This window comes from Hyperolius riggenbachi, chromosome 5, assembly GCF_040937935.1.
Source record: "Hyperolius riggenbachi isolate aHypRig1 chromosome 5, aHypRig1.pri, whole genome shotgun sequence".
Lineage (NCBI taxonomy): Eukaryota > Metazoa > Chordata > Amphibia > Anura > Hyperoliidae > Hyperolius > Hyperolius riggenbachi.
The window spans coordinates 437,344,177-437,369,916 of NC_090650.1; the positions used below are offsets into that span (position 1 = coordinate 437,344,177).

Sequence of the window (25,740 nt, forward strand, 5' to 3'; positions counted from 1 at the left end):
TTTCTTGACACGTAAAATAGACAACATCATGATCTGCACACTGTGTTTTGCTTCAATTCCCAGATTTTTTGATTAATCACAATTTTTTTATCATTGAGTGGCATCTTTTTGCAAACAAATTTGTGGCATGGCCATGGGCGCAAAGTGCACACTGACCATAACTAACCTTTTTCTCGGTTTTCGGGATTGGGAAATAGTCTTCAGTGATAGCCTTGAAACGTACTACTCCTACTCATATTTGGGCGCTATCTAGTGATGACCACAAATTTTGCATAATCCTAATTTAGCATCATAATTCGCAATTATGATGCAAAAGTGTAATGCAAAATTTAGGGTAAAATTGTAATTCATTTTGTTTGTAAAGGTAATCAGAAATCGTAATTTTGCATACATTTTGCATAATTTTATCCCAACTTTAGCGGTTATTAGCCAAGCCCTCATACATGCTATCATCACCAATTTTGCATTTTAAAAATGGAAAGAAAGGGGATTTTAAATTGTCATTTTTCTGGGGTTAAAAAAAAAATTCTTTTCATTTTTTAAAATCGATTTTCTGAAAAACAACAAGATTTATTTGAAAAAAATTATGTTTCTGCCTTGTTCCCACCCTTCCCTTTAATATAGGTAGCAATTTTGGTGCATGAGTCAGAAGTATTCGGGGACTGCAAAAAATGCCCCCCCCCCCCTCCCCAACAAAACAAAACAAAACAAAACAAAAAAGACTCCTCAAAACACAGAAATCTGAACATTTTTGACCTTCTGTATTAACCATTTCAGCCCGCGGGTTATTTTCACCTTATGCACAAGAGGAAATTTTACATTTCAACGCTCCTCTGTTTCATTCCCCAATAACTTTATCATTCCTTATCACAACAAAATGATCTATACCTTATGCTGCGTACACACTTGCGATAACTATCGTTTGTAAGGAACGATAGTTACCAGACGAACGATATTGGAAAGATTGGAATGCAACGATGGGATGCAGCGATCATCATACACATTGTAACGATCGTTCTCGCAGAAAAGAACGATCAGAAGGAAATGTTGCGTACTGATTTATTAAAAATTAAAAAAAAAAACACTAACATGGAGTTACAATAGATACAAATATATGATTGTTAACTTGAAAACAAAGCTTCATTGAAATGAGCAATGTAACAATTTTTACGGGCCGTGCTACACAGGAAGTACTGAAGCTGGGCAGAATCCAACGCAGGCGCATTGGCCCTTGTAACCATCGTTCTCGGCCGATGTCTGTACACACTATAGTTTTCCAACGATTGTCGGTAGATACGATCCGTCAGGTTGGATATCTTCATCTTCCCGATGTCGTTCTTTTGTCGTTCGTGTTAATGATCGTTGGGTAAAATTCTTTCCCCGATTGTCGGCGGAACGATCGTTAATGAGCTGTTTCAAACGACCGTAGTCGCCAGTGTGTACGCAGCATTAGTTTTTTTTGCCACCAATTAGGCTTTCTTTGGGTGGTACTTTTTGCTAATAATTATTTTATGCTAATTGCATTTTAATGGTGATAATAAGAAAAAAAAATGTATTATTTCCCGGTTTTTAACCACTATAGTTTTAAAATAAAATCTTCTATTGTGGATAAAACTAACACATTTTACTTGCCCATTTGTTCCAGTTATTGCAACATTAAAATTATATCCCTAGTACAATGTTTGACGACAATATTTTATGTGGAAATAAAGGTGCATTTTTTCAGTTATATGTCCATCACTAACTACATGCCCATAATTTAAACTCTTAAGGACTGCGGTGTTAACCCCCCTCTGGGGACCAGACCATTTTTTACACTGCAGCTTTAAGGCCTTGCTGCATGGCCGTACAACTCAGCGCACAGATATTCCTCCCCCCCCCCCCTCCTTTTTTGCCCATTGGTGGGCAATGATCTCTCCCAGGATGTTTTTTTTTTTAAATAAATATTTATTGTAATTTTTTTAAAATAAATAGCGCTATACATATATATATATATTTTTGTAATCCCCGCTAGCCAATCAGTGTGATCGGCTGTCACAGGCTTCAGGGGGTGTCACACGGCTGTCCCCCGTACAGCGTTGCGGTAGATCGCCGCGCTGTACATAGTAAATAGATGGCGGTTTCACCGTCTAACAGTCTCTTAGCGGCGATCGCCACTGGGAGACTGATGGCGGAGTGGAGATGCGCGGGCATCGGCTGTGTTCCCATTCATTGATCTCCGGGCAAATGGGAGACGGCACAGAAGCGCACAGGCTCGCACGCTATCGGCCACAGGAGCACGCAGCAGCCTTTTGGACGTAGCAGCCCCGTCCAAAAGGCTTAAATAGTTAATTAGTGCAGGTGCTGAAAATAACACAGCCTCCTGCTGAGTGAGAGGGGTGTGCTTGCAGCAGCTATGCAGGCTGTGGTTTGTCGTTTGAGAACATAGCAGGGCCTGTTTCCACTAGAGCGAATCTGCATACGTTTCCTGCATGCAGATTCGCATAGACAATACAAGTGGATGGGACTGTTTCCACTTGTCAGGATTTCTGAGCGTTTTTCTGTGCAGAAAAAAATCTGCATGGCAGAGCCATCATATTTCGCATACCACATACCGCTATGCAATTCGCATACAATGTATTTAATAGGAAATTTGCATGCGGTTTTGGTATGCGAATTTTCATGCAAATTCGCATACGATTTCGCATAGAAACAATGGAAAAGCACACAGGCACTGCCATGGTTAAATTTGCATACATAGTCATCCATGCGAAATCGTATGCAAATTTTTTCCGCGGCGATTCCCACCGCACAAGTGGAAACGGGCCCTGAGAGAGGTCTGTGGTGTATTTCTGACTGCCATTACAGGATTTAATTTAATCAGCTTCAGGTAATAATAATGTCAGAAATCATCCCAGTTCCACCCACAGCCGTACGGACGCATTTCTGTAGCCGGTGACATCGTTTATTGACAGTTTGCGCACGTAAGCATGTAGACATGCGCTCACACGAGGTGCGTACACAGCTCGTTCCATGCACATATCACAGAGAGAAGTCTCCGTCTCCCATCTACTCATCCCTGTATAGTTAGGTGGTAATGTGTTCCAGAATTTACATAGGTAGATGTTGCCCTGACAACCTGACTTTTTTGTTGCCCCCCCAGGCACAGAACTGTCCAACCCTGGCACAGGCAGATGTCTGAGCGTCTTTGCCATCTGTCCTCATCACATCGCCTTTGCGCTGGTTTTTTATAACCGACACTTTCCTTCTATTGTTGTAGTCCTCGAAGAACATTTATAACTAACTCGACGCAAACCTTGTGACAGTCTTTTTCATCCTCTTCTTGTAGAGTTAAGCCTTAAAGCAAACCTGAACTGAAAATTAAAAGTCAAAATAACCATACACAGGTGACAGGTCATACTTACCTCCTGCGTAGTCTACTCATCAATCTCTTTCTCCTCTCCTGTGTCCTGTTTGTCCCCTGTGATCAATGGAATTCTCAGTCCTCCTTTTTGAAAATGGCCATTACCCCATAACAGCTTCCTGGTCACACTGTTACACTGTAATATCGCCTACATGAGCCATAGGGAAACATGGACATTAAACATAAGGAAATATGCCCTATTAATGGACCAATGGACGTATTAAAATGCCCAGTGTTTAAAACGCTCGTGTGCACGCACAGGCGTGTGCGCGCGCACGAGGACCCGTGAGTGCACTCTCATCTGCACGTGCACGAGCACGCGCAAACTAACGTGCACTAATGTGGACTTTAAAAGTAACAACCTGGTCGGCATCTTCTGTGCCTGTGTAAGCATGTGGCCGCGCTGCTTGCGATCGTGCAGGCACAGTACTCCTGCGCAACATGCTCCAGGCCACGTGGGCGTGATCACGAGCGTCCCGTCCAAGCGCTCAGAAGAACTGCGGCGAGGGACAGATAGGTTGCCAGGGGCTGGAGGAAGCCCCAGGTAAATCGATCTTTTTTTACCTCGCACCTGTTCGTTAAGGCAGGGCACACACTTGCAGGGCCGTTTTCCCTGCAATTCCTGACTCTCCGTCGGATTTTGCGTTCGTGCTTAATGTGTACGTTTTTCCAGGAATGTTTCCACATTTCTGGCGGCATGTACATTATGCGAATGTGCACGTCGTGTGGAAAAAACCAGAAAGTTGTGCAATTCAACAATGCGTGGAAAAACGCAAAATGTATCGCGTCACACGTTTTCCGCACGAGGCTATTCATTTCAATAGCCTGTAGAACCGTGTGTGTTTTGCTGTCCATGAGAAAATGCACACGAACTTGTCTAGCGTGTTCCCTACCTAAAGGGAACCTTAACTTCCGCACGTTTTTAAATCGCATCAGCTTTCTGCTTTTTTCCATTCGACGGACGTTGGCATACAGTACATGCTGCCGCAAAAGTGCAGAAATGTTTATGGAAAAACCTTTGCGTTCAACACAAGCAAAACAGCCGGCAAAGACCCGGAAATCGCAGGGGAAAACAACCCTGCAAGTGTGTTATCTGCCTTAAAGAGGAACTCCAGTGAAAATAATGTAGTAAAAAAAAGTGCTTCATTTTGTACCATAATTATGTATAAATGATTTAGTCAGTGTTTGCTCATTGTAAAATCTTTCCTCTCCCAGATTAACATTCTGACATGTATTACATGGTTATGTAGCTGCTCCTAGCTGTTTTGGCTGTTAGAGACAGCTGTAAACAGCTAATTCCTGTCTGTGAACCTTGTTACATTGTGGCAGTTTGCCCAGAGTACTGCGGTACTCAGAGCTTCTTGTAGGAGAGGTTTCAGCACAAAATCAGTCATACAGCGCCCCCTGATGGTCTGTTTGTGAAAATCATTATATTTCTTATGTAAAAGGGGGTATCAGCTACTGATTGGGATAAAGTTCAATTCTAGGTTGGAGTTTCTCTTTAAAGTGCACATGCCGGGTGCCGGGTGCCGGGTGCATGTGCACATGCGAATGTACGTGCGTGGTGTGCATTGTAGAATCGTGCACGTTTTGCAGTCCATGGCAAAATGCGCACAAACGTGTCTAATGTGTTCACTGCCTAAAGCGAATCATAACTTTAGGCAGTGTCTGGATAGTGTAATGGTTAAGGGCTCTGCCTCTGACACAGGAGACCTGGGTTTAAATCTTGGCTCTGCCTGTTCAGTAAGCCAGCACCTATTCAGTAAGGAATGTTTGGGCAAGTCTCCCTAACACTGCTACTGCCTACTGAGTGTGCTCTAGTGGCTGCCTTGCAAGCGCTTTGAGTCTGACAGGAGAAAGGCGCTATGCAAATACTGCAATTATTATAACGTCAGTGCGTTTTTGAATTGCACAGCTTTCTGCTTTTTTCTGCACGACGCACACATTTGCATACAGTACATGAAGCCCCAAATGCGAAAAATGCGTAAACGTTCACATAAAAATGTTAAACATTAACGCAAAAGCTGACGGGGGCCCAGAAATCGCAGGAGTAAATGGCACTACAAGTGTGTTCCCTGCCTTAAAGAGCAGGAGCGTGCTGAAGCAGGTGCGTGTGCACTGTAGAATGGTGCGCGTTTTGCCATCCGTGGTAAAATGAGCACAAACGCGTCTAGTGTGTTTCCTGCCTAAAGGGAACCTTAACTAAACATTAAAAAGAGTTTCACTTACCTGGGGCTTCTACCAGCCCTCTGCAGTCGCCCTGTACCTGCGACGTCCTGGAACGATCCTCTGGTCCCCCGCAGTGGCTTAGTTTTGATTCCAGTGACAGAGCCACTCTCCGCAACCGCGCCTCCACGGTCCTGGCTGCGCGTCCTCGATCATGCTCCTGCCTCCGGGAGTGTCTTGCGCATGCGCAGTAGGAGAAAATATCATATTGCGCATGTGCAAAATGCTCCCGGGGGGTGATCCCATTCTAGTTTTCAGAATAGTAACACTAATGACATGTATCAAATCATGTTCTGTCACTCCAGGGCCTTTGATAAGAAAGAATGACGTTACATTTGGTGAAAAAGGGCCTTTAGTTCTACTGGTAGTTTACAGTCTGCCATGTGCCCAAAAACCTAACTGATTATCTATATAGATTATGATTTTAGCCATGACAAGCAAGAGAATAGAATTTTGGGTTTTTGAGAGATGAGGCCAATGTAATTTAATTTTTTTTTTTATCCCAGTGTGAAAAAAAAAAATGTAAAATAATACTATTTTCAAAGTTATGGTAAAATTGCAGCAAAACCACATAAGTACAAAAGTTAAAAAATATGTATATCTGAGTAGGCCTGGGTCTCTATTTTTCAGAATGGTGACATTTATGACTTTTCTTCTTGACTGATCAGACAGTCTAGGGGCTTTGCTAAGAAATAATCAATCGTTGCTGCTCATGGTTAACAGTGTATTGCATGGCCAAAAAGCTATCTGATTGTGTACATAGGGTATAATTTTAATCGTGACAGGCGAGAGAATAGAATTTGGGGTGTTTGAGATCTGAGGCCTATGACATTTGACATTGTTTTAGCTGCAAACTGAATGAGAAGCAATAAAATTGTTATTTTCATATATTTCGTACCAAAATAAAACACTTGAAAAAAAACCCTGAAGTGACAAAATTGAAAATAGAATGCAAAAATACCTACTTTAGGGCCTCAGTCTTTTAAATATGTATGCCGTGAGGGTGTATTACTGTTATTTTTGCTAATAAGGGCTTGTAATCATTGGTAGTGTGCAATGAGAAAACGAAAACTGCAACATAGAAAAAAATACACCTTTATTTCCAAATAAAATATTGTCAATATACTTTGCACTAGGGACATCATTCAAACCTTATGATAACCAGGACAAATAGGCAGATATAACGTGTGCATTTTATGTATGGTAGCTTTGTTTATTCTAAAACTGTAGGGGATGGAATTGCAGAAAGTGTGTATTTTTTCATTGTTTTCATTGTTTTTCCCTTTAAAATGCATAGAAAGTAAAGTAATTACTAAAAACAAATATCACCCACAAAAAGCCTAATTTGTGGTGGAAAATAAAAAGTATAGATCATGTTGTTGTGATAAGTATTGAAAAAGTTATTGGCAAATGAATGGGGAGAGCATTGACAGGTGAAAATTGCTCTGGTCGGTCAGGGTAAAAACCCTTGGGGGTAAAGCATTAGGCCCCATTCACACTTAAAAGCGCAAAACACCGGAAATTACCGCTGGCGTTTTGCGTGAATGATTTTTCCGCGATTACACGTGCAAAAAAATCACTGGACACTGTGACGATTTTCCCCCCATCACGTTTAGCACTTCTATAGCACTGAAGCACGATCGCTGGGAAATCGCCTGAAAATGGTGCAGGCTATGCGTTTGGCGTTTTGTGGTAATCGCCGGCAATTAACGCAAAACGCCCAAGTAAGAACAGGCCCATAGGGTATTATAACACTAGCGCTTTAAAAAACTCTAGCGCTTGAGCGTTTTGCCAAAATCGCCGGCAAAACACTCTAGTGTGAATGGACCCTTACTGTTGCACGATGTGGAATGTTTCTTGCTGTTGTGATTGTCTCCTCACTTCCAACTGTTATCAAATGTCGCTGGCTGTCTTTTGGAACGAATGTGTTTACATGATTAAACCGTAATCCCAGGAAAGGGCAGCAGATCTGTAGTCGCTGGCCCTGCGCCATTGCGATCTGACAAAAACCCGCGCTTCTGTTCCTGAGAGACACACGGCACAACTTTCTGATATATCGTGCCGGGGAAATGTTTACTTTTATGAATGCAGATAAATCTCTTCAAAATATGTATTTAAGCCGCTTAAGCTGCTGCCTGTAAATTTTTAATACATTGTGTATTTTTTACGGTGATTGTAAAGATGTTCCATTTTGAGGTGTTTTCTAATAAAGAGCAATAAAATGCATATATATGACAAGTCATAAATAATACACAGTCAAGAAATTGCGGCAGTTCATAAAGAGATCTGTCAGTCAATCTCATCTTGTTTATATGAAAATATATGTATAGATTTGTCAGACTTTCCATGTAAACTACTATGTCATATCGTACCATTATGATTATTATGCATTTATATAGTACTGACCTCTTCTGCAGCACTGTACAGAGTACATAGTCATGTCACTTACTGTCCTCAGAGAAGCTCACAATCTAATCCTGCGATAGTCATAGTCTAATGTCCTACCATATTATTATTATTATGTATTTATATAGCACTGACATCTTCTGCAGTACATTACAGAGTACATAGTCATGTCACTGACTGTCCTCAGAAAAGCTCACAATCTAATCCTTATCATAGTATACTGTCCTACCATAATATTATGTATTTATATAGCACTGACCTCTCCTGCAGCACTTTACAGAGTACATAGTCATGTCACTGACCGTCCTCAGAACAGCTCATACTCTCATCCTACCATAGTCATGGTCTAATGTCCTTCCATATTATTATTATGTATTTTTATAGCACTGACATCTCTGCAGCACTTTACAGAGTACATAGTCATGTCACTGAGTGTCCTCAGAGGAGCTCACAATCTCTAATCCTACCATAGTCATAGTCTAATGTCCTACCATATTATTATTATGTATTTATATAGCACTGACATCTTCTGCAGTGCTTTACAGAGTACATAGCCATGTCACTGACTGCCTTCAGAGGAGCTCACAGTCTAATCCTACCATAGTCATAGTCTAATGTCCTACTATATTATTATTATTATGTATTTATATAGCACTGACATCTTCTGCAGCACATTACAGAGTACATAGTCATGTCACTGACTGTCCTCAGAGGAGCTCACACTCTAATTTTACCATAGTCATAGTCTAATGTCCTACCATATTATTATTAATATTATGTCTAATGTCCCACCATATTATTATTATTATTATTATATAATAATAATAATAATAATAATAATAATAATAATAATAATAATAATAATAATAATAATAATAATTATTATTATTATTATTATTATGTGTTTATATAGCACTGACATCTTCTGCAGCACATTACACAGTACATAGTCATGTCACTGACTGTCCTCAGAGGAGCTCACACTCTAATCCTACCATAGTCATAGTCTAATGTCCTACCATATTATTATTATGTATTTATATAGCACTGACACCTTCTGCAGTACATTACAGAGTACATAGTCATGTCACTGACTGTCCTCAGAGGATCTTACAATCTAATCCTACCATAATCATAGTCTAAGGTCCTATCATATTATTATTATGTATTTATATAGCACTGACATCTTCTGCAGCACATTACACAGTACATAGTCATGTCACTGACTGTCCTCAGAGGAGCTCACACTCTAATCCTACCATAGCCATAGTCTAATGTCCTACCATATTATTATTATTATTATGTATTTATATAGCACTGACATCTTCTGCAGCACATTACAGAGTACATAGTCATGTCACTGACTGTCCCCAGAGGAGCTCACAATCTAATCCTACCACAGTCACAGTCTAATGTCCTACTATATTATCATTATTATGTATTTATATAGCACTGACATCTTCTGCAGCACATTACAGAGTACATAGTCATGTTACTGACTCTCCTCAGAGGAGCTCACAATCTAATCCTACCATAGTCATAGTGCACTATCCTACCATATTATTATTATGTATTTATATAGCACTGACATCTCCTGCAGCACTTTACAGAGTACATAGTCATGTCACTGACTGTCCTCAGAGGAGCTCACACTCTAATCTTAGGGCCTGTTCACACTGCACGCGTTTCCAGCCGCGTTTTGGAAACGCGTGCAGGTGGCCAAAACGCACGACATCAGACATTGCATAGAGTGCAATGTCTAATGTTCACACTGCATGCGTTCCGGACCTGTGCGGTCCGGGAACGCATGCTGCACGCATATTTTGCAAAAACGCGTGGCTGTCCCATTCACTTTTCAGTGATGGGATCAGCCACGCAACGCACACAAACGCGGATGGCCATGCGTTCGTACGCTTTGCGGTCCGCACGCGTTCCGCACGCATGGCCATCCGCATTTCTGATCTGAACCATAGTCATAGTCTAATGTCCTACCATATTATTATTATTATTATTATTATTATTATTATTATTATTATTATTATTATTATTATTATTATGTGTTTATATAGCACTGACATCTTCTGCAGCACATTACACAGTACATAGTCATGTCACTGACTGTCCTCAGAGGATCTTACAATCTAATCCTACCATAATCATAGTCTAATGTCCTATCATATTATTATTATGTATTTATATACCACTGACATCTTCTTCAGCACATTACAGAGTACATGGTCATGTCACTGACTGTCCTCAGAGGAGCTCACAATCTAATCCTACCACAGTCACAGTCTAATGTCCTACCATATTATTATTATGTATTTATATAGCACTGACATCTTCTGCAGCACTTTACAGAGTACATAGTCATGTCACTGACTGTCCTCAGAGGAGCTCACAATCTAATCCTACCATAGTCTAACGTCCAACCATATTATTATTATCCAATTATATAGCACTGACATCTTCTGCAGCACATTACAGAGTACATGGTCATGTCACTGACTGTCCTCAGAGGAGCTCACAATCTAATCCTACCATAGTCATAGTCTAATGTCCTACCATATTATTATTATGTATTTATATAGCTCTGACATCTTCTGCAGCACATTACAGAGTACACAGTCATGTCACTGACTGTCCTCAGAGGAGTTCACAATCTAATCCTACCACAGTCACAGTCTAATGTCCTACCATATTATTATTATGTATTTATATAGCAGTGATATCTTCTGCAGCACTGTACAGAGTACATAGTCATGTCACTGACTGTCCTCAGAGGAGCTCACAGTCTAATCCTACCATAGTCATAGTCTAATGTCCTATCATTATTATTATTATTATTATGTATTTATATAGCACTGACATCTTCTGCAGCACATTAAAGAGTACACAGTCATGTCACAGACTGTCCTCAGAGGAGCTCACAATCTAATCCTACCATAGTCCTAGTCTAATGTCCTACCATATTATTATTATGTGTTTATATAGCACTGACATCTTCTGCAGCACTTTACATAGTACATAGTCATGTCACTGACTGTCCTCAGAGGAGCTCACAATCTAATCCTACCATAGTCATAGTCTAATGTCCTACCATATTATTATTAATATTATGTCTAATGTCCTGCCATATTATTATTATTATGCATTTATATAGCACTGACATCTTCTGCAGCACATTACAGAGTACATAGTCATGTCACTGACTGTCCTCAGAGGAGCTCACACTCTCACACTAGTCATAGTCTAATGTCCTACCATATGTTTATTATGTATTTATATAGCACTGACATCTTCTGCAGCACATTACAGAGTACATAGTCTTACAATGTAAATGTTATACAACCCACCTCTAAATTATTTTATTTCTCATTTGCATATGTTGTTATGATGTTAGAGCAGTCATTAAACAGTGCGCCAATGTTATGTTAAAACTGGAAATATGTGTTTATTAATCATAGTCGGAATGACTCGGGTTGCGCTGCGATCGTGACTGGAGATGTGACAGGATCGTGACTTCTGCCAAAACATTTCTGCTCTAAAAAGTTTCTGTATTTCTTGGTCTTGAAAAAGACAAGATGCATCTATCCATCTATCTATCTATCTATCTATCTATCTATCTATCTATCTATCTATCTATCTATCTATAAGCCTGATGCATCTGTCTAGATCAGTGGTCCTCAAACTAAGGCCCGCGGGCCGAATGTGGCCCCCTGAGTCTTTTTTACCGGCCCTCCACACACAAAATGTATTACTTATAGATGCAGTCAGCTACATCTTTAAATATTGGTGGTCTGCATATAGAATAGCAGTGCTTGCACCACCCATCCACATGGAAGCCAGACAGCAGTAATTTATGGTTTCCATTTAAATACAACATCAGGTGACACTGCTGTCCAATTGGACTGCAGGTTGTCACCTGGGTATGCTCCACTGTCTGGCCCGCAAAGACTTCTACATCATTTTATGTACACTCCGGCCCCCCAAGCCGTCTGAAGTATGTTGACCTGGCCCTTGACCCAAAACGTTTGGGGACCCCTGGTCTAGATGATTCAGACACTTTGTCTCATTGTCTGTCCTTATCAGTTTATATAACCGAAAATTGTATTCTTACCTAATGGTAATTTTTCTTTCCTGGTACATCTCCATGGCAACCTACTAATGGGTTAACTCCGCCCCTTAACCCTAATAGGACCATGACTATAAAAGTTTTTACCTGACCTGATCGGCCATTCTTTTGAATATTATCTCTCCACGAGGGAGGGAATGTATGTTGCCATGGAGATGCACCAGGAAAGGAAAATTACCATTAGGTAAGTATACAATTTTCCGTCTTCCCTGGTGCCTACATGGCAACATACTAATGGGCTGTAGTGATGCTCAAATACCCCTTTTCAAAATTCGAGTTAGGTCGAATTCGAATAGTAAATTATTCGAGGTCAGTCGAATATTCGAGTCGAATAATTTTTACTATTCGATTCGACCTCGGACTTCGAGCTCACTATTCGAGTCGGTATTCGAGCTCACTATTCGAGCTGACTATTCGAATTGGCCTTAAATAGCTTCCAACACTTGTTTTGAGGGTGAATGATGCAAGAAACATCTTTTTTTCCAAGTAACAACAGCAAGTGATTATGTGGGGATGTTCCTTTAAAAAAAAATGTGGAAAGAGAAGTTGTGTCCTTAATTTTGTTCAGTAGTGTTACTGTATATACTTGTTCTTCTTCTTCTTTATCTTTCTTCTTCTTCTTCTAGATCTTCTTCTTCTATATCTTCTTCTTCTTCTTCTTCTATATTGTCTTCTTCATCATCTTCTTCTTCTTCATCATCTTCTTCTTCATCATCTTCTTCTTCATCTTCATCTTCTTCATCTTCTTCTTCTTCTTCATCTTCATCTTCTTCATCTTCTTCTTCTTCATCTTCTTCTTCTTCTTCATCATCTTCTTCTTCTTCTTCTTCTTCATCTTCTTCTTCTTCTTCTTCATCTTCTTCTTCTTCTTCTTCATCTTCTTCATCATCTTCTTCATCTTCTTCTTCTTCTTCTTCATCTTCTTCTTCTTCATCTTCTTCTTCTTCATCTTCTTCATCTTCTTCATCTTCTTCTTCTTTTTCATCTTCTTCTTCATCATCTTCTTCATCTTCTTCTTCATCTTCTTCTTCATCTTCATCTTCTCCTTCTTTTTCAATATCGTCTTCTTCTTCTTCACGTATTTCTCTTTTCAATTTTTTTTAAAGAAATGCAGCTATTTTTGAGCGTAACAAATAGCTGGTGGGCGCACGCATGTTGGAAGCGCCATTGTATGTGCTCCCTGGCAGTGGAAACACAAAGACAGCAGGAGGTAAATTCAGCAGCAGGAGGAGGAGGATGAGTGTGTGGCAGCAGGCAGTCAATGAGGCAGGCAGCTCGCCGTGACATAATAGCCCTGGTACCTAGCGGTGATACCAGGGCTGTAAATAAACACAACAGGAGGTCCCAGACAGCGGTCGTGCAGCCCACATTGTGTCCAATACACATCTGGGACAACACAGTTTTCAACCCGGGCACCTCAGAAAAATTAAACCTTTTTTTTTTTTTTTAATGGTTTGTTTGGTTTTGGTTTTGCAACCAATATAGCTATTGTTTGACGTAATAGCTGGTGGCAGAGTGGCAGCAGAAGGTAATTCTGTGTACCCTGGCAGTGGGAAACACAGACAGACAGCAACAGCAGCAGGAGGAATGGAGGAGTAATGTGAGCAGCTATTGTTTGACGTAATAGCTGGTGGCAGAGTGGCAGCAGAAGGTAAATCATCTGTGTAGTGTACCCTGGCAGTGGGAAACACAGACAGACAGCAGCAGCAGCAGCAGGAGGAGGTATGGAGGAGTAGTGTGAGTGTGGCAGCAGGTAGGCAGCGTGACATAATAGCCCTGGTACCTAGCGGTGATACCAGGGCTGTAAATAAACACAACAGGAGGTCCCAGACAGCGGTCGTGCAGCCCACATTGTGTCCAATACACAACTGGGACAACACAGTTTTCAACCCGGGCACCTCAGAAAAATTAAACCTTTTTTTTTTTTTAATGGTTTGTTTGGTTTTGGTTTTGCAACCAATATAGCTATTGTTTGACGTAATAGCTGGTGGCAGAGTGGCAGCAGAAGGTAATTCTGTGTACCCTGGCAGTGGGAAACACAGACAGACAGCAGCAGCAGGAGGAGGAATGGAGGAGTAGGCGAGCAGCTATTGTTTGACGTAATAGCTGGTGGCAGAGTGGCAGCAGAAGAAGGTAAATCATCTGTGTACCCTGGCAGTGGGAAACACAGACAGACAGCAGCAGCAGCAGCAGCAGGAGGAGGTATGGAGGAGCAGTGTGAGTGTGGCAGCAGGTAGGCAGCGTGGCATAATAGCCCTGGTACCTAGCGGTGATACCAGGGCTGTAAATAAACACAACAGGAGCTCCCAGACAGCTGTCGTGCAGCCCACATTGTGTTCAATACACAACTGGGACAACACAGTTTTCAACACGGGCACCTCAGAAAAATTAAACCTTTTTTTTTTTTAATGGTTTGTTTGGTTTTGGTTTTGCAACCAATATAGCTATTGTTTGACGTAATAGCTGGTGGCAGAGTGGCAGCAGAAGAAGGTAATTCTGTGTACCCTGGCAGTGGGAAACACAGACAGACAGCAGCAGCAGGAGGAGGAATGGAGGAGTAGGCGAGCAGCTATTGTTTGACGTAATAGCTGGTGGCAGAGTGGCAGCAGAAGAAGGTAAATCATCTGTGTACCCTGGCAGTGGGAAACACAGACAGACAGCAGCAGCAGCAGCAGCAGGAGGAGGTATGGAGGAGCAGTGTGAGTGTGGCAGCAGGTAGGCAGCGTGACATAATAGCCCTGGTACCTAGCGGTGATACCAGGGCTGTAAATAAACACAACAGGAGGTCCCAGACAGCGGTCGTGCAGCCCACATTGTGTCCAATACACAACTGGGACAACACAGTTTTCAACCCGGGCACCTCAGAAAAATTAAACCTTTTTTTTTTTTAATGGTTTGTTTGGTTTTGGTTTTGCAACCAATATAGCTATTGTTTGACGTAATAGCTGGTGGCAGAGTGGCAGCAGAAGAAGGTAATTCTGTGTACCCTGGCAGTGGGAAACACAGACAGACAGCAGCAGCAGGAGGAGGAATGGAGGAGTAGGTGAGCAGCTATTGTTTGACGTAATAGCTGGTGGCAGAGTGGCAGCAGAAGAAGGTAAATCATCTGTGTACCCTGGCAGTGGGAAACACAGACAGACAGCAGCAGCAGCAGCAGCAGGAGGAGGTATGGAGGAGCAGTGTGAGTGTGGCAGCAGGTAGGCAGCGTGACATAATAGCCCTGGTACCTAGCGGTGATACCAGGGCTGTAAATAAACACAACAGGAGGTCCCAGACAGCTGTCGTGCAGCCCACATTGTGTTCAATACACAACTGGGACAACACAGTTTTCAACCCGGGCACCTCAGAAAAATTAAACCTTTTTTTTTTTTAATGGTTTGTTTGGTTTTGGTTTTGCAACCAATATAGCTATTGTTTGACGTAATAGCTGGTGGCAGAGTGGCAGCAGAAGAAGGTAATTCTGTGTACCCTGGCAGTGGGAAACACAGACAGACAGCAGCAGCAGGAGGAGGAATGGAGGAGTAGGCGAGCAGCTATTGTTTGACGTAATAGCTGGTGGCAGAGTGGCAGCAGAAGAAGGTAAATCATCTGTGTACCCTGGCAGTGGGAAACACAGACAGACAGCAGCAGCAGCAGCAGCAGGAGGAGGTATGGAGGAGCAGTGTGAGTGTGGCAGCAGGTAGGCAGCGTGACATAATAGCCCTGGTACCTAGCGGTGATACCAGGGCTGTAAATAAACACAACAGGAGGTCCCAGACAGCGGTCGTGCAGCCCACATTGTGTCCAATACACAACTGGGACAACACAGTTTTCAACCCGGGCACCTCAGAAAAATTAAACCTTTTTTTTTTTTAATGGTTTGTTTGGTTTTGGTTTTGCAACCAATATAGCTATTGTTTGACGTAATAGCTGGTGGCAGAGTGGCAGCAGAAGAAGGTAATTCTGTGTACCCTGGCAGTGGGAAACACAGACAGACAGCAGAAGGGCAGTACACAGCAGCCCACTGTAGGTGTAAAATGTGTGGCTGCAGGCGACGTAATAGTCAAAGTGAACCAGGCTGGCTTAGTGAGCAGGAGCCAGGAGGTGGTAAAGGGTGGTAAGGCACATTAACGATGGTTCCGGCAGCCAGTTCATGTCCCCCTCTCGCCGACAACAGGGGCCAGGAACTCGCCTTCCACCCACGCCTGGTTCATCTTGAGAAACGTCAGTCTGTCCACAGACTTGTGAGACAGACGTGAGCGTTTCTCGGTGACCACGCCACCAGCTGCACTGAAGCAGCGCTCGGACAGCACGCTGGAAGGGGGGCAGGACAGCACTTCCAGGGCGTACTGCGCCAGCTCGCTCCAGATCTCCATGCGCTTGACCCAATACTCCATGGGATCAACAGGGGCATCGCTGTCAAGCCCGCTGTACGACCCCATGTAGTCAGCCACCATGCGGGTCAGGCGCTGGCTGTGACCGGAGGAGGATGCTGCTGCATGCATCTCCTCTCTAGTCACTGCTGCCGGAGCCTCTACAGTCCTGTAGAGCTCGTGGCTGAGAGACAGCAGGTCTGTGGGGCGCTTGCTGCTGCTGGATGCAGGCACCTGCTGCTGCCTCTGTGCTGGCTGCTGGACAGTGGGGGTGGAAGGCTGGGGGAAGGCTTCCTCCAAGCGCTCAACAAGGGCCTGCTGCAAGCTCCTTATTTGTTGCGCTGGGTCTCCTCCTGCAGGCGGCAGGAACTGGCTCAACTTCCCCTTGAGGCGTGGGTCCAACATCATGCTGATCCAGATGTCCTCCCTCTGCTTCATCTGGATCACCCTGGGGTCCCTGCGCAGGCACGTCAGCATGTGCGCTGCCATTGGGAAGAGGCGGGCCACGTCTGCTGGCACATCGACGTCAGTGCTGTCCTCATCCTCCTCCTCTGCCGCCTCATCCTCTCTCCACCCCCGCACCAACTCAGCTGCGCTGTGCTGATCCCCCTCATCAGCAGCCAGGTCAGGGACCTCCACCAAGTCCTCCTCCTCCTCCCCCTCAGAGGTGGACTGCGCAGCTGGTTGCCGCTCCTGCTGGTCCAAGGCTGCCGCTCCCTGTTCCAGCAAAGCATCGAGGGCCCTGTTCAGCAGAGAAACCAGGGGCACCCACTCGCAGACCATAGCATGGTCCCTGCTCACCATGTTTGTGGCCTGCAGGAAGGGAGCCAGCACAAAGCACACCTGCTGCATGTGCCTCCAGTCATCATCGGGGACGATGGACGGGATGTTGCTGGTCTTGTCCCTTCTCTGAGCGGCGGAAACAGTGGCCAGGGCAAGGTACTGGTTGACAGCGTGCTTCTGTTCAACCAGACGCTCCAACATCGCCAGGGTGGAGTTCCAGCGAGTCGGAACGTCAAGGATCAGCCGATGGCGTGGCAGATCCAGCTCCTTTTGCACGTCTTCCAGGCTCGCACAGGCTGCAGCCGAGCGCCGGAAGTGACGCACAACATTCCTTGCCGTTTCCAGCAGTTCGCCCATCCCCTGGTAGGTGCGCAGGAACTTCTGCACCACCAGGTTCAGCACGTGGGCAAGACAGGGGATGTGGGTCAGGTTTCCCCTGTCTATTGCGGCAACCAGATTGGCCCCATTGTCGGCCACCACCTCTCCGACTCTGAGGCCTCTGGGGGTCAGCCAAATCCTCTCCTGCTCCTGGAGTTTGGCCAACACATGGGTTGCCGTCAGCTTGGTCTTCCCAAGGCTGACCAAGTGCAGCAGCGCTTGGCAGTGGCGGGCCTTCACGCTGCTGCTGAGGCGGGGGGTTTGGCCAGGTGTGCCAGAGGATGGCAGAGGATCGGAGGAACCTGCTGCAGTTCCCCTGACCCTGCGGGGTGGCACCACCCACTGTGTTGCTGCTGCTGCTGTGCCCGCTGCTGCTCTCCCATCCTCACCCCCTTCCACCAAGCTGACCCAGTGGACAGTGAAGGACAGGTAGCGGCCTGTCCCGAAGCGGCTGCTCCAGGAGTCCATGGTGACGTGGACCCTTTCACCAACCGCGTGCTCCAGCCCTCGCTCCACATTGGCCATCACAAAGCGGTGCAGTGCAGGAATGGCCTTGCGGGCAAAGAAGTGTCTGCTGGGGAGCTGCCAGTCTGGGGCTGCGCAAGCAAGCAGCGCACGAATGTCGCTCCCCTCCTGCACGAGCGTGTACGGCAGGAGTTGGGAGCACATGGCCCGTGCCAGCAAGCCGTTCAGCTGCCGCACGCGACGGCTGCTGGGAGGCAGAGCCCTAACCACCCCCTGGAAGGACTCGCTCAAAAGGCTCTGGCGTGGCCTTTTGCTGACACGGGAATCAGCAGACACAGCAGAGGAGGCCACTGAGGACTGGCTGCCAGAACAGGCCTCAGTGTCGGCGGCAGGAGTTGCAGAGGGGGGAGGAGCAGTGCGTTTCCGCACTCCTGCTGGTGCTGCTGGAGGAGCAGGAGGGCGGGTGGCTGCTGTTGCTGCTGCTGCTGCTGAAGGCTGTGCAGTGATGGGTGTGGTGCCACTGCCAGCACCAGATGCCTTCAGCCTCTGGAACTCCTCATGCTGGTGGAAATGTTTAGCCGCAAGGTGGTTGATGAGCGAGCTGGTGCAGAACTTTAAGGGGTCTGCACCTCTGCTCAACTTCCGCTGACAGTGGTTGCAAGTGGCGTACTTGCTGTACACAGTGGGCATGGTGAAATATCGCCAGATTGGTGACTTAAACATCCCCCTACGGCATGGAAGCGCTGCTGCCTGTCTCCCTGTGGTGGTTGGGGGGGGGGGGCTTGGGGGGCTTGGGTGCGGCTGGTGGTGGTACTGGCAGATGCTGCTGCTGCTGAGCCTGAGACACCAGCAGGCTGTGGGACCTGCCTACTGCTGCTGCCAATGCTTGCAATGATGCGCCTCCTTGCAAGGCCCACAAGAGCATCCTCCTCCTCCTCCTCAGAGCTGCTGAGGACGACATCCCCTGGAGGTGGTGGCACCCAGTCTCTGTCTGTCACCGGGTCATCATCATCCTCCCCCTCCTGAAACATGTCCTGCTGGGATGAGGACCCCCCAAACTCCTCTCCTGATGCATGGATGGGCTGCTTGACTGTCGCCACAGTCTTGCTGTCCAATCCCTCATCCCCCAAAGTGCCCATCAGCATCTCCTCCTCAAAATCGCCAACAACAGCAGACAATTGACTCATGATGCCTGGGGTCAAAAGACTGCTGAATGACAGGTCGCCAACTGACGGTGAACTGGCCTCCTCCCCAGGCCCTGCTGGGCGGCTGCTGCGAACAGGGGTGGTGGTGGTGGTGGTGGTGGTGGTGAGGGTGGAGGCCTCGGATGCAGAGCTGATGGCGGGCTGCTCATCCTCCGTCATGAGTTGCACCACAGTGTCTGCATCCTTTTCCTCAATGGGACGTTTCCGACCCGGCTGGAGGAAAATGGGAGCAGGTGCTACACGCTGCTGCTGCTGTGTCTCTGCAGCGTGAGTTGCAGATGCTCCTGCTGGGCGGCGCCCAAGGCGTCCACGGCCAGTGGCTATGGGAGGAATGTTAGCCACTGACGCTGCTGCGGAACTGTGCATGGCGGCGCGCCCGCGGCCGCGGCTTACCACAATGCTGCTCCCTCTCCTCCTGATTCCCTTGCTGCCCTTGCCCTTGCCCAAACCGCGCTGGCTGCCACTTCCAGACATCTTCAATGTTTTGGGCGTATAGACAAAAGTTTTTTAAAAGGGCGGGTGAAAAGTGGGGTACTTTAATGAGGTGAGTTGGTTGGTTGGTGAGGTGACTGAGTGAGTGTCCCCTAGTACAGTAAGTAAGTAGTAACAGTCAGGAAGTACAACTAGCAGTTACAATAATCAGTAGTAATCACAAGTAAATTTAGTGTGTGTACACTCAGACAGTGAGTGCACGCACGCAGGAGCTAGTAGCCTATGAACACAGTGACTGAGTGTCCTAGACTCCTAGTACAGTAAGAGTAAGTAGTAACAGTAAGTACAACTAACTAATTACGATAATCAATCAGCGATCAGAAGGAAATGGAGTGTGGGTGTGTGTACACTCAGACAGTGAGTGCACGCACGCAGGAGCTAGTAGCCTATGAACACAGTGACTGAGTGTCCTAGACTCCTAGTACAGTAAGAGTAAGTAGTAACACTAAGTAGAACTAACTAATTACAATAATCAATCAGCGATCAGAAGGAAATGGAGTGTGGGTGTGTGTACACTCAGACAGTGAGTGCACGCACGCAGGAGCTAGTAGCCTATGAACACAGTGACTGAGTGTCCTAGACTCCTAGTACAGTAAGAGTAAGTAGTAACACTAAGTAGAACTAACTAATTACGATAATCAATCAGCGATCAGAAGGAAATAGAGTGTGGGTGGTGTGTGTACACTCAGACAGTGAGTGCACGCACGCAGGAGCTAGTAGCCTATGAACACAGTGACTGAGTGTCCTAGACTCCTAGTACAGTAAGAGTAAGTAGTAACACTAAGTAGAACTAACTAATTACAATAATCAATCAGCGATCAGAAGGAAATGGAGTGTGGGTGTGTGTACACTCAGACAGTGAGTGCACGCACGCAGGAGCTAGTAGCCTATGAACACAGTGACTGAGTGTCCTAGACTCCTAGTACAGTAAGAGTAAGTAGTAACACTAAGTAGAACTAACTAATTACAATAATCAATCAGCGATCGGAAGGAAATGGAGTGTGGGTGTGTGTACACTCAGACAGTGAGTGCACGCACGCAGGAGCTAGTAGCCTATGAACACAGTGACTGAGTGTCCTAGACTCCTAGTACAGTAAGAGTAAGTAGTAACACTAAGTAGAACTAACTAATTACAATAATCAATCAGCGATCGGAAGGAAATGGAGTGTGGGTGTGTGTACACTCAGACAGTGAGTGCACGCACGCAGGAGCTAGTAGCCTATATGAACAGTGACAGTGAGTGTCCCTACAGGTACAGTAAGAGTAAGTAGTAAGTAAGTACAACTAACTAACAATAATCTATCAGTAATCAGAAGGAAATAGAGTGTGTGTACACACAGACAGTGAGTGAGTGCACACACGCAGGAGCTAGCTAGTAGCCTATAAACAGTGACAGTCAGTGAGTGTCCTACTCCTAGTACAGTATAACTACAATACTATTAGTAAAGGACAGCAGAAATACTGGTATAGATGAGAGAAATAAACAGAGGACAGCTGCCCACAGAGGCAAGGCCCCCCTGAGGCCTAAACCTGTAAGCTTGCAGCAGCTGCCTGTCTCTAATGTAACACACAAGCTACTAACTAAAATACAATGTCTAAATAACTAACAACAATATAGGTGTGTATAGGAGGTGTATGTGAGCAAAAACGCTAGGTAAATGACCACAATAGAGCTCTTGCTAAGCCAAAGCACAAAGGAGCAACTCTCTCTCTGTACAAGTCTCAGGCAAGCACGGAGAAACGTAACATGGCGGCCGCTATTTATAGGGTAGGGGCTGGCCAGGGTCCCCCTCTGTGATTGGCTGCCGTCAGAGGGCCTGGGAGCCCTCTGATTGGCTCTAAGGACATCAATCTGGGCTATGACGCTATTCGAGCTCGGTACCGAGCTCGAATAGCGCCGGGTTGCTCGAATAGCTCGAATAGTGAATGGGCTATTCGAGTGTACTCGGATAGCCCATTCGAATAGCTCCAGCTATTCGGAGCTCGAATACCGAGCTCGAATAGTTGAAAAAGAGCTCGAATATTCGAGCTACTCGAATATTCGAGCTCTGCTGAGCACCACTAATGGGCTGTATATACCAAAATAAGTTCAAACGAGGGTGGGATTTGCTGAAAACAAACAAAAAATATTCAAAAGAATGGCTGAAGGTCGTCAGGTAAACACTTTTATAGTCATGGTCCTATTAGGGTTAAGGGGTGGAGTTAACCCATTAGTATGTTGCCATGGAGGCACCAGGGAAAATGATTTGTCTCCTCAACTGTCTTAAAAACTCCAGTGACAATAATCTAATTAAAACGTGCTTCATTTTTACAATAAATGATTTAGTCAGTGTTTACCCATTGTAAAAGCTTTCCTCTCCCTGATTTACATTCCGACATTTATCACATGGTGACATTTTTACTGTTGGCAGGTGATGTCACTGGAAGGAGATGCTGCTTGCATTTTTTTGGCAGTTGGAAGCAGCTGTAAACAGTAAAACAGCAGTTATATCCCACAATGCAATGAGGTTCACAGACAGGAAACTGCCAGGACTATAGGGTCCTCAGAGTGTCTTGTGGGAAGGGTTTCACCACAATATCAGCCATACAGCGCCCCCTGATGGTCTGTTTGAGAAAAGGAATAGATTTCTCATGTAAAAGGGGGTATCAGCTGCTGATTGGGATGAAGTTCAATTCTTGGCCACGGTTTCTCTTTAACTCACAATTTTTCTCTCCTTGGAGTTGGGTGATATAAACGAAAAGTGTAAAATAAACATTCTGTATCTTATTTATCTGTCTATTATGTATTTATTAATCTATTTATCTGTCTAAAGGTGGCCATACATCAGCCGATCAACCATCTGATTTGATAATTATTATGGAAATCGAATGAAAATCGGTGCCCCTAAGTGCATGCCTGATCGAGGATGAGACCAATTTCAGGCCAAAATTGGTTGAATATATCGGTATGACATGCTACAAGATGTAGGCCTGACTTGGTCGATTGGGTGCGCGTCGGTTATGACATGTGATATTGGGACAAGCGACGAATGCAACGGACTACCCCCCAAGTGCTGTACCTCCTAATGTAAAACGTTCCCCCTCCTGTCGGTGTCTCCGTCTTCTTATACGCGTCCATGTAGTTGTCGTAGTACCGTGAGGGCGTGTGAGGCAGCGGAAGCGGCGTCACAAAACCGAGTCCTGAAAGATTTCATACTGAAATGGATCAGGAATTGGCCTGTGGTGCATAGGCAGGCAACAGATCGCTATCTTATCAAATCCGATCAGAGGGAGATCTGTGTCTTGGTCAATCTGCCCATACATCTTCTGAAGTATGGGCATCTTTAAGGTGGTCACGAACAATACAATTTGCCAAACGATCGCGAATGTTCGATTCTTCGTATGAACGATGGGAAATGATCGTTTGGGACCACTAAATGGACAAAAATCTCCTAGCCACTCCAATCACATTAATGATATCAATCCCATTTTTGGATCGATCCCGTCAATCTGATTAGATTGGTTAAAGGAGAACTGTAGTGAAAGGTATATGGAGGCTACCATAGTGATTTCCTTTTAAGCAATACCAGTTACCTGGCTATCCTGCAGATCCTCTGCCTCCAATACTTTTAGCCCTAGACCCTGAACAAGCATGCAGCAGATCTGGTGTTTGACATTTTTGTAAGATCTGACAAGATTAGCTGCATGCTTGTTTCTGGTGTGATTCACACTACTGCAGCCAAATAGATCAGCAGGGCTGCCAGGCAACTGGTATAGCTTAAAAGGAAATCAACATGGCAGACTCCATATACCTCTCACTACAGTTCTCCTTTAAGAGATTTTTATTCAATTTGTGGTCCCAAATTATCATTTCCGATCGTTGATACGCAGGGACGAATCTAGGGGGGGGGGGGGGGGGGGGCAGGCAGGTCTCTTGCCCCAGGTGCAGTTTGTTGAATTCTTAAAAAGGCTGCAAAATGTGCATGGGAAATGGCAGTTTAGGTGCCAAAACCTGACCATTAGGTGCCAAACTGGATGGGGAATGGCAGTTTAGGCGCCAAAACCTGATCTTTAGGCGCCAAAGCCTGACCTTTAGGCACCAAAACTGGATGGGGAATGGCAGTTAGGTGCCAAAACCTGGACCTTTAGGCACCAAAACTGGATGGGGAATGGCTGTTTAGGCGCCAAAACCTGACCTTTAGGCGCCAAAACTGGATGGAGAATGGCAGTTTAGGCGCCAAAACCTGACCTTGCCCCAGGCGCAACTTGGTCTAGATCCGTCCCTGTTGATACGAATAATCGTTTGTAAACAACGGTTTGGTAAATTTTACCGTTAGCTATCTATCCATTCATCTGTCCATCCATCCCTCTATCTGTTTTCTATTCGCCTTGTCTATCCCCCTCTCTCATATATAAATATATGGTACGTCGCGCGCTCTTCTTATCCATATCCTGTAACGTTTGCTACTTCCTGAATAATCCCAGCTATAACTGTCCTCCTCCTGATTTATAAAAAAAACGAAGCGCGTTGTTTTTCCAGCCCAGCATCAATCGTTATGCTTTTTAGTCTCTTTTCTCTATCTGTAGAAAAACAATAACATTTTATTAGGAGTTACGGCCTTTTTTCTGAAGTCGCCGGGATGTGGAAGCACAAACGGAACTCGCAGTGTTCGCCATAAATTGATAAAAACTCCTTTCCGCGGCGCCATAAAAACGATTCATCCCGTCGCTTTTCATTTTTCTTTCATTTTACTGTGTTAGGAGATGACTTTGTTGGTTTGAATTTAGATGTCTCGGACTCTTCCCTGATTGGTGATGAAGAGTCCTTTCCGATCTGTAATGATAGTTTGATTTCGGAGCGGAACGAGGAAGAACAACATAAGTCTGCGAGGCTCTTTATAATATTCACGGAGATAAACATCCTGAGATATCAGAGAGTCCTTCAGGCAAAACACATCGTTAAGGCCGTACTCCGGAGAAAATGAGGCTGGAGAGACCGCCCCACGCCAGACGCCACATGCTCCGCTGTCCAGACCACCAAGGTGAAAACAGATAACTTTATTCTGTTACAAACAGAGGGCCAATGGATTTTTTATTTAAAAAACAATTCTTCAGAATCAGGATCATAATCATTTATTTCGCCAAGTACAAACGGGGGCTTTTATCTGAAATTGGTTTTGGCTCATACAGGATCTGGAAGGATAAGGGGATAATGTCCGAAAGTCAAGAGCCGAGGCTGCCATACTACGGCGCCACCAGTCACACTTGCCAATCATCTGTCATCTCTAAAGAGACATGGGGCGAGGGGGCCAGAGCGAGGTGAAGGTTCAGCAGTGATGACCCAGTTCTTCATGAAATAAACCTGCTGTGCTGGCTGACACTGCTGAGGGTCCTGATTGCTGGCATCTGGCAGTGCTGGCCGAGGTGTTCCAGTTCAAAAGGTGCAGAAGTGTTTATTTCTGGGGTGGGTCCCGACTCCTGGGCAGCATTCAGCAGGGCTGGTCTAGATAATATGGCTGCCATAGAAGCATCCGGCTGCGGCAGCGCTTACTTCCAGTTTAGTGGCCGGCATCATGGAGGGACCAAACCAGCGGTGTCCCTGCTGCGTTGGAGCAGCAACAGCCGGTGGATGGAGCCGGCATCCAGCAAGGTCAAATGTTTCAGCATGGTGTCCTACCTCAGTGGAGCCCTGATCTCCTGGGGAGCAGCGGTGGACTCCACAAGGCCTGTACCTGCACAGGCAGCTGAGTCTCCTGACCTGAAACCCCCAAAAGAGGGTTCCAGAATACTAAAGCATTACTATGTGTGTGGTGCCTTTAAAACTAAGTATCAAGCTGCTAGAACCAAGACGGCACATGAGAAGGGAAAGTAAGCGGAAGGAAGGTCGCTTGGTCAGTTGCTAGGTGACCACAGTAT

General features: G+C 45.2%; 1 long non-coding RNA gene across 1 annotated transcript in view; it reads right to left on the bottom strand.

The window, feature by feature from the left end:
* Positions 1 to 25,740, bottom strand: part of LOC137517920 (uncharacterized) — a 90,984-nt gene that overhangs the window by 467 nt on the left and 64,777 nt on the right. The gene's annotated exons all lie outside the window — the stretch shown is intronic.